The sequence below is a fragment of the Protopterus annectens genome, chromosome 2.part2, assembly GCF_019279795.1.
Source record: "Protopterus annectens isolate FY-2018-M chromosome 2.part2, PAN1.0, whole genome shotgun sequence".
NCBI classification, from domain to species: Eukaryota; Metazoa; Chordata; order Ceratodontiformes; family Protopteridae; genus Protopterus; species Protopterus annectens.
The window spans coordinates 608,398,073-608,407,697 of record NC_056730.1 but is presented as its reverse complement, the minus strand read 5'-3'; positions in this window follow the sequence as shown (position 1 = coordinate 608,407,697).

Here is a 9,625-nt window from a genome sequence, read left to right as displayed (position 1 = left end):
ACCTATTTAATATTTGTCAAATCACAATATTTTTATTGGGTAGTCTCAGAGTGAAGAGATGTAACACAAACGACAGTAAAAGAGACTGAGTGAGGAAGAACACCCTCAGGTGATTTCTAACATTTAAAAAATGAATTCAAACACTGTTTTGCAGTTGAAAAAGAATTAGTTTACTGAAGTATATTTAACACATAACAAAGTATACAGATCAAGGAATGTCACTGCAAGAAAGTCTCAGGCACTCTATCTGGAGATTCTCAAAGTTTGCAGTGAGAGATGTTCATTGTATTGATCACTGCTGCAGTCGTCTTAGCCATAAATCAGTCTTGTTCGAAGTAATTAATGAACCTTTCACCACCACAGGAGCAAAATTTTCCCAAAACAAACTACAGCCTACTAAGCAATGGTATAAAAAGTTTTGTACCCCCTGCATTCACAGACAACAATGACTCCTATGCAGAGGTCTACACAAATGCCCTTTATAAACACTTAAGCAACTGTATAGACTTGGCTGTGCCTGACCAGATTAAAACCAGGTCCTCCCAAAATAAAAGCCACCTTGGTGGACCTCAAGTGCAAACAGATTATATAGCAAAAGGAAGAAACTGATGTCTAATAACAAGAGGGAACCAACTCAAAAGAGGAATAATTCTCTGTACAGCTTGAACAAGGAAATCAGAAATCTTGTAAAGCCCTGTAAAACTAATCATGAAGGTAAAATAGCATCCCTAGCTAAGGATGATCATAAGGCATTCTTTAACTACATCCAAAATGCAAAAGGGAATGCCCAACTATGTGCCGAACTGGTAGTAGATGGTACCACTCATACTATACAGGAGGAAGTTGCCAACCTGCTGGTTGACAGATTTGATGCAAACATCATCACTCTGTCCCCACCAGCCATACCTCAAAGCATACCTGACACCAGTCCTCTGCCTAGTATCTCTAGAGATCAGGTCATATCTGTGCGCTCCAAGGCCAAAAACACGTCCTCAGTGGGACCAGATAACATCCCAGGTTGCTTATTAAGCAATCTAAAACAGGACCTAGTGGACCCACTTGGCATTCTCTTTAACCACAGCTTGAGAACTGGTTTTGTTACAGTAGAGTGGAGAACAGCAACAGTAATCATCTTGTACAAAGAGGGTCCATCAACCGACCCTGGGAACTATAGACAAATAAGTCTAACAAGCCTCATCTGCAAGGCCACAGAAAGAATTATCATGGACCTTATAAACAAGAACATAGGTGACCTTCAGACTCTAGACCCAATGATCATCCTTATCAAACCAAGTAGACTTCCTTGAGAAAGTCACCAAAGCTCTGGATGAAGGTAAGACAGTACATACTGCCTATCTTGACCTAGCCAAGGCTTTTGGCACAATTCCACAATCAGGTATCATGGAGAAACACACTCAGTTGGGGATTCACTCTTACATCTTTAAATGAGTAGCCAATTAGCTCACTGAAAGAACACATACTGTCAAAGTTGGTGACTCCACCTCTACCAGTAGAGCCAACACCAGTGGCATACTACAAGGATCTTAACTAGGCCTGTTACTTTTTGGAATCTATTTATTGGAAATCCAGGTTAAGTAGGTGCAATCATTGAGTCTTCCAATGATATTAACATAATACAGAAGGGGCTAACACAGACAAATGACCAGTGCCAAAGTCAGAGTCTAAAAGAAATGCAAAAAAGTTCATTATTATCCTCTTTGTCAAAGCATAATTCCCTGATAATTACAATACTGACAGCACAACCCCTAAGTTCAAACCCAAGTGGTGTGAGATCTGGGAACACAGATGGATGGCAATCTGAATTTCAACCATCAAGTTTCCACAGTGGTAAAGAAAGCCTATGTTTCACATTTCATAAGTAAGGGCATCGCATCCAGGTCTAAGGATGTTATATTTCCACTGTACTCGACCCTCATTAGACCATTAATAGACTACGATGCTCCCTTCTGCTTGTACCTCAACAGACACCTGCAGCAACTGGAGAGACCACAGAGGTTTCTCACCAAGGAAATACAGGGCCTGCAAGCCATGATTTATGTGGATACACTGAGACCTGTCACTGTACTCTGTGTCTTATAGGCTGCTGGCAGGCAACTTGCACCTGGCCTACAGGGCAGTCTCTAATCCTGCCCTGATGGATATGCTGCACATCCGCAATCAAATGGTACAAGAGTCACTCACTCTAAGGATCTTAGGCTAGCCTGTCACATTAACAGAACATGCTGGAGAGACAGATATATTTTCCAGAGATTGCACTATTCTAGAATGAACTTCCTATTCAAGTGAAGCAGAGCTCCTCACTGACCCTATTCAAGCGCACCTTGGACAAATGGATGTAAGACCATAAATTCACCCCAGAGGTAGAAACCATGTCCCTCATGGACAGAGGTAGTCGGTGTTCATCCCAGACATGCTTTGCAAATTACATCCATCTAATCAAAGATAATTAAGGCAACTCAGGATTAACATAGCTAGGCTTGTAAGGGCTCTAGGGCTGCTAGCCTAGTAACCTCCTATGAACCTATATGCATTATATCCTGGCAAGGATATAATGGGCAGCCAGCTTCAAAAGCTTCAGGGTACCTTCCACATGCCCAAACTGTCAAGCAGCTCAAGTTGAGCTGACTATAAGTTTGGATACAAAGCCATTCAGAACTTTGCTGCCACCAAATAGTATGCTCCTCTGAGGCTTTGGAGGATCAATGGTTGACTTATGCTTTCCTTTGCTGGGCAGATAAGTTGCCTTTGAGAAAAAAACCTTCCGTTTTCTTACATTTATTTATGCTTTATTATTTTCCTCTTCAGGAAAGTTATTTAAAAGCTAAGAATGTTGTATTTTAATGTACTGTCTGAGACTGTAACATACTTTTCAAGAGAGCACTCATTTTTTTCTGTCATTTTAAAAGTAGTGCTTACTAATTGAAAACATATTTTCTGTGGTGAGATCTATTTTTCCTTGTTGGGGCTAGCATAGTGTATTAAAGTGTTTTTTTACTAGTTCTCTATTTTAAAAAATAACTTTTGCATACTAGTAGATTTACTGCCATTGGATGCTTGTCTTCCCCTGGGAAAGAGGCATAATTTTCAACTTGACCATGGAACAGACTGCCAGTCCCATGGTTGGTCCTTCTTCCAACCACAAAGATAAAAAGTTAAGCAAACAACCTTTGCCACCACAGCAAGGTAGCAATTTGCCTCAGCTGCAAGTGGTTGATTCTGCTATAGCCATTTGTTGTACCTCACACCTTTCATCTTTTACTGTAGATCCCTCTGGTGTTGCACCTACAGCTACTCTGAACTGGAGCTTAGCCATGTCTTCTTCAACTGTTGGAAGTCCCCACAGTGGGCAAGGGAGAGCCACTCTTGTCAGTCCTTGGGAGAGGGCACAAGGAAGATTTCCTTGTTGTACCAGAATGCAGTGCCCATCCATAGGTAAGCACCTGCTGCCATTGGTAACACAGCTGGCCACATTGTACCTGTCAAAAAGAAACAGAAAACCAAGCATGTACCTACTCCTCCTCAAACTTCCTTAGACATGAGTAGTTTGCTGGTCTGGTTGAGGGTTTAATTAAGGCTATTGATCCTTCTTGTAAAGTAGTTTCTATTAAAGGAAATAGGGATTCATCTTCTCCTGAACAGAGTCAAGGTAGTCAAGATTTTGAATCTGAACAGTAAGATGCAGGGCTAGATTTAGGGTTTATTCCTCAGATTTTTGATTCAGACTCTGAGGAGAGTTCATTTTCTGATTCTTCCTGGGGAGGGGGTTATTTTTTCTGAGACCATTACTAAAATGTGCCAGTGTTTTCAATGGGAGAACACTGAGGCCTCTGAAAGATGAATTTTCCAGAACCTACACCCATTTCCCCTGTTCTGTCAGCTTTAAAGGATGCATGTATGTGTTACTGCCTGCAATTTTCCACTTAGTTAGCCAGCTGTCTCTAAAACAGCAGCTAGGATGCATAAAATTCCTCAGTCTTTCAATTTTTTATATACTGTTCCCAAACTTGACCCAGCAGCTACAATAAAGTCTTAGTTGATCCCACTACTGCTAAACACTTAGTTAATTCCAGTACTACTCTTTCTGATAAGAATGGAAACGTTTTTGATAAAAAAAAAAACTAAGCCCCCATAAACCCTGAGAACACTGCTGCCTATGTAGAACTGTTCAAATAAACCCTGTACAAGCATTTTAATAGATGCACAGAGGCAGTGAGGCAGCTGTACCCACTCAGAAGTACAGAACTAACTCAAAAAACAAGCCATCCTGATGGAATCCCAAAATCAATAAGCTGTATAACAGGAGGAAGAACATCATGGCAAAAAATAGGAGGTGCAACACCCAGCAAGATAAAAACACTCTAATCAAACTAAACAAACAACTCGGAGGGCAAATAGTCTACCAAAGTCAAATCTGAAATAAGTTTGACCTCCAAGGGACAGGGACAACCACAAAGCATTCTTCAGCTCTGTCCGCAACCTCAAAGGCAATACACAATTGTCTGCAGAACTCATTGTAAATGGAGCCACATACACTGAGGAAGAAGATATAGCAAACCTCCTGGCTGATAAATTCAGCTCCAACTTTACCCCTTTATCCCCCTCTACCTTCCCTCAGAAAATATAATCAAATATTAGGGAACTGGTCCTTAATGCTCACTCTAAGACCAAGAACACTGCATCAATGGGCCCATACGATATCCCAGGATGCCTTCAGAATAACATGAAAAATGATCTATCAGGGCCTCTGGAATTACTGTTTAACTGTAGCCTCCAAACAGGCTTTTTGCCTCATGCATGGACAAAGGCAGCAATCACCCCACTGCACAAAGGTGGGCCATCTACAGACCCTGGAAACTACAGACCTATAAGTCTCACCAGTCTTATATGTAAAGCCATGGAAAGAATTATCATGGAGACGATCAACAGAGATATAGTAAGTCTCCATACACTGGACCCAACCCAGTTTGGTTTCGTCAAGGGCAGATCATGCCTACTCAGCCTGGTTGACTTCTTTGAGAATGTCACCAAAGCAATGGAAGAGGGTAAAATCATTCATACGAACTACCTTGACCTGGCCAAGGCATTTGACACAATACTCAACTCATGCATTGTTGATAAACTCACGTGGTTAGGTACAAACCTGTATGCCACCCAGTGGATAGCCAAATGGCTCACAGGCAGGACCCAGGAAGTTAAAACTGGGGAGTCCACCTTTACAAAGAGGCCAGTCAAAAGTGAAGTTCCTCAGAGATCAGTCCTTGGACCACTCCTTTTTGGCATTTACTTCTCAAACGTCAAGGCCAATGTCAGTGGTCTCTGCAGATGATTGCAAATTAGGAGCTGTCATTGAATCTCACACTGACCCAAATGTTCTCTAGGAAGAGCTGACACAGACAAACAATTGGTGCCAGAGCCATGGGCTAAAACTAAGTGCTAAGAAATGCATAATAGTATCCTTTGGGAAGTCATCCATCCCTGGTAAGTATCATATTGACAACACACCCCTTAGAGTTGACCCAGTAGTCAGGGGCTTAGGAACACACATAGATAGTAATCTAGCCTTTGACCATCAAGTGTCTGCAGTGGAGAGGAATCATTCTTTGTTGTGCAACTTATAAACAAAGGTATGGCATCTAAGTCCATGGAAGTCATTGCTCCACTGTATTCGGCATCCATCAGATCTCTCATTGAGTACAATGCCCCCTTCGGTATGTACCTAACCAGGCATATAGAACAAATGGAACATCCACAGAGGTTCCCCACTAAAAGAATACAGGATGTAAGTAAAATGTCATATGCAAACTGCCTCAAAGCCCTATTCATGTATTCTGTTGCCTACAGGTTTTTGAGGGGAGATCTATGCCTGGTATACAGGGCATTGTTAGACCCCACTATGAGGGACCTCCTGCATATCCACAAAACATACACCACCAGAATTACCCATTCTAAAGACTTAAACCTTGCCTGTGGTATAAATAGGACCTGCTGGAGAGATAGGTATGTATCCCAGAGATTACCCTGTCTTTGGAACAGGCTCCCCATCTATGTGAAGCAGTATTCCTCCCTAACCCAATTCAAATGCAACTTAGACAACTGAATGGAAAACCAGAAATTCATCCCTGGTTTGGCACCTGTGTCTCTAATGGACACAGGTAACCTGTAAATGGTTAATCTCCCAGGTTCATGCTTACACTTATCAAGAGTATCAGAACTTGCCAAAGATTTGTGATGCATGGCTAGGCTTGAAAAGACCATTGTGGTCGTTAGCCTGGTAAACACCTATGAATCTATAAACCTATAAGTATGGGGTAAAGTGTATACATCAGCAAATTTGGTTTTCAGAATTTTAGGTTCATAGGCGGTTACTAGGCTAACGGCCCTAGATCCCTTATAAGCTTAGCCATGTTATACCAGAGTTACCCCAAATGGCCTTGGATAGATTGACATTATTTGCAGAGCAAGACTAAGGTCAGCGTCTCTCCAGCATGTTCTATGTATGTCACAGGCTAGGTTAAGATCCCTGGAGTGACTGACTCTTGCTCCATTTGATTTGTGAATGTACAGCATTTCCTTTAGGGCAGGGTTAGAGACTGCCTTGTAGGCAAGGGACAAGTTGCCTTTCAGTAGCCTATACGATACATAGTACAGTGATAGGACTTTCAGTCTGTCCACATAAGACATGAGTTTGAGTCCCTGAATTTTCCTTGTGAGAAACCTCTTTGGTCTCCCCAACTGCTGTAGGTGTCTGGTGAGATACATGCAAAAGGGGGCATTGTACTCAATTAGTGATCTAATGTGGGTTGAATACAGTGGAGTTATCACCTCCTTAGACCTGGATGCAATGCCCTTACTTATGAGATGCACAATATAGAAGGGTTTCAATAAAAGTGGGAAGACATGGTGATCAAAATTTAGATTCCTATCAGCCTGAGCTCCCAAGTCTCACACCACTGGGTTTGAGCTTAGAGGGATGTTGTAAATACTGTAATTGGCAGGTTATTTCTCTTTGCCAAAGTGGATAATTATGCACTTTTTTGCATTTAGTTTTAGTCCGTGGCTTTGGCACCAATTGTTTGTGTTAACCCCTTCTGTAATATGGTAACATCATTGTGGTACACAGTGATTGCACCTAATTTGTAATCATCAGCAAACTTAGTAAATCACAGGCCATCTATTTTTGCCTGAACTTCTGAAAAATAGATTCCAAGCAGTAACTGGCCCATTACAGATCCTTGTGGTATGCTACTGGTAACTGGTCTACTGGTAGAGGTGGAGTCCCCAAATTTAACAATGAAAGTTCTATCTGTGAGCCAGTTGGCAACCCATCTAGTGACATAAGGGTTAATTCCCAGCTGGGCGAGTTTCTCAATGAAGGCTGAGTAGGGAATTGTGTAAACAGCCTTGGCTAGGTCAAGATAGGCGGTATTCACTATCTTACCTTTATCTGGGGCCTTGGTGACGTTCTCAAAGAAGACCACCAGGTTTAACAAGCATGATCTACCTTTAATGAAGACAAACAGGGTTGGGTCAAGAGTTTAAAGGTTGCCTATGTTGCTGTTAAGGTCTATATTGATTATTTCCATGGCCTTGCAAATGAGGCTGGTTAGGCTTATGGGTCTAGAGTTCTCAAGGTAGATTGATGTGCTTACTTTGTGCAAGGGGATTACTGCAGCTGTTCTCCACTCTGCTAGAACATAGCCTGTTCTCAGGCTATGTTTAAAGAGAACACCAAGTGGTTCCACTAGGTCATGTTTTAGATTAAGTAAGCAGCCTGAGATGTCTCATTCCACTGAGGCCATGTTTTTCCCTTTAATGAGTGCAGATATGACCTGCTGTCTAGGGATACTAGGCAGGGGACTAGTGTCAGGAATACGTTGTGGTAAGGCTGATGGGGAGAGTGGGGTGATGTTTGTGCCAAATCTGTCGGCTAGCAGAGTGACAATTTCCTCAAGAACTGTATGAAAGGTGCATCCACAACTAGTATGGCACATACTGTGCATTCCCTTTTAAGAATGCTGACATAGCTAAACAATGACTTATGGTTATTCTTAGCTACAGATGCTATTTTAGCTTCATAATTAGTTTTAGAGGATTTTAAAAGATATCTCATTTGCTTGTTTAAGCTGTGAAGGGTTTTTTTGTCTCTGCTGAGTCAGTTCTCTCTTGGTCTTAGACATCAGTTTCTTCCTCTTCTTATATAATCTGTTTATACTTGAGGTCCACCGGGGTGGCTTGTTTCTTTTGGGGAGGACCTAGATTTGACCCAGTCAGGTACTGCCAAGACTATACATTTGTTTAGGTGTCTATACAAGGCATTTGTGTACACCTCTGCCTAGGAGTCATTGTTAGCTATGTCTGCAGGCAGTTTGAAACCTTTTATACAATTGTCTAGTAGTCTATAGTTAGCTTTGGAAACATTATATTGCTCCTGTGAGGCTGTTATCAGGACAGTTACTTAGAATGAGACTGATTTATGGTCTGACCTTACCAGGGAGGGTACCCCATAGGGGGTGCAGTGAACCCCTCTGTTGGTGAGTACTATGCTTAGGACATTTGAACCCCTTGTGGAGGTATGGATTATCTGTTCCAGGGAAATTGTACTGACAAAGTCCAAGAACTCTGAATGTGGGCGATAATTTTTGTGCTCAGTGGGAGAATGCTGCAGGTTCATATGTCAAAGTTTGTTCTGACAAATTGTGGAAGTACGAGGAATGTTTTATCTGCACTTTCTTCTTGTGAGGAAAAATATTCTTTAAATAACTTTTCCCTTTTGCACAGGTCACTGTTCATTGTTTGCAGTGTGTGTATGACTCTGTTGATACTTTTTCCACTGGTGCTGTTTTAAGGAGGGTTGAAAAACTGCATCCTCATAACCTTCCAGATGTTAAAAATGACATCTTAAATTCTCCTTTGAGCAGAGATTTAGTGTCTGACCCATCTACTGCAAAGGTGATCAAAAAGTGTGATGAAATGGGGAAGCTGATGTAAGGAATCTATAATATTTTTCAGCTCTCCTTTTCCAAATTCTCCAAGGGATTTTGTCTCCTCTCTCATTTTTGGCAGAAAACAGAATAAACAGTCTCAACAGAATTCAGCTAAACATGTACCAAACCACTATAATATGTTCTCTTTGACCTTTTCTGCAATTTGAGCTACTTGGCTTCTGCTCATTTCTTCATCTGCTCCATGGTGTGCATCCTACCATCAATCTCCGGCACTTTATTACCATCTCTTCTAGCTTCATCATCTGCTGTGCCTTTACTACCCAATTTTCTGTACCATACAGTAATACTGGTCACACTACTGTTTTGTACATCTTACTTTTCAGTTCCTTCGGCAGTCTTCTGTCATACATTACACCTGACACTCTGGGCCAGTTGACTGCAGCCTCTCTGTTTCTGGCTTTGACCTCTTCATTCAGACTTCTCTTCTCCTGAACCACCACTCCCAGATACTTAAAGCTGTCAACCTGTTCCAGTATCTTCCTTTTTATCTCAGTTCTCAGCTTCTTCTGATTCCCCCATTTGCTGCCATTGCCACTATCTTATCTATACTCAGTTTCATCCCATGTGCCTTTCAGTTTTGCATTCTATTCCCTATCTTT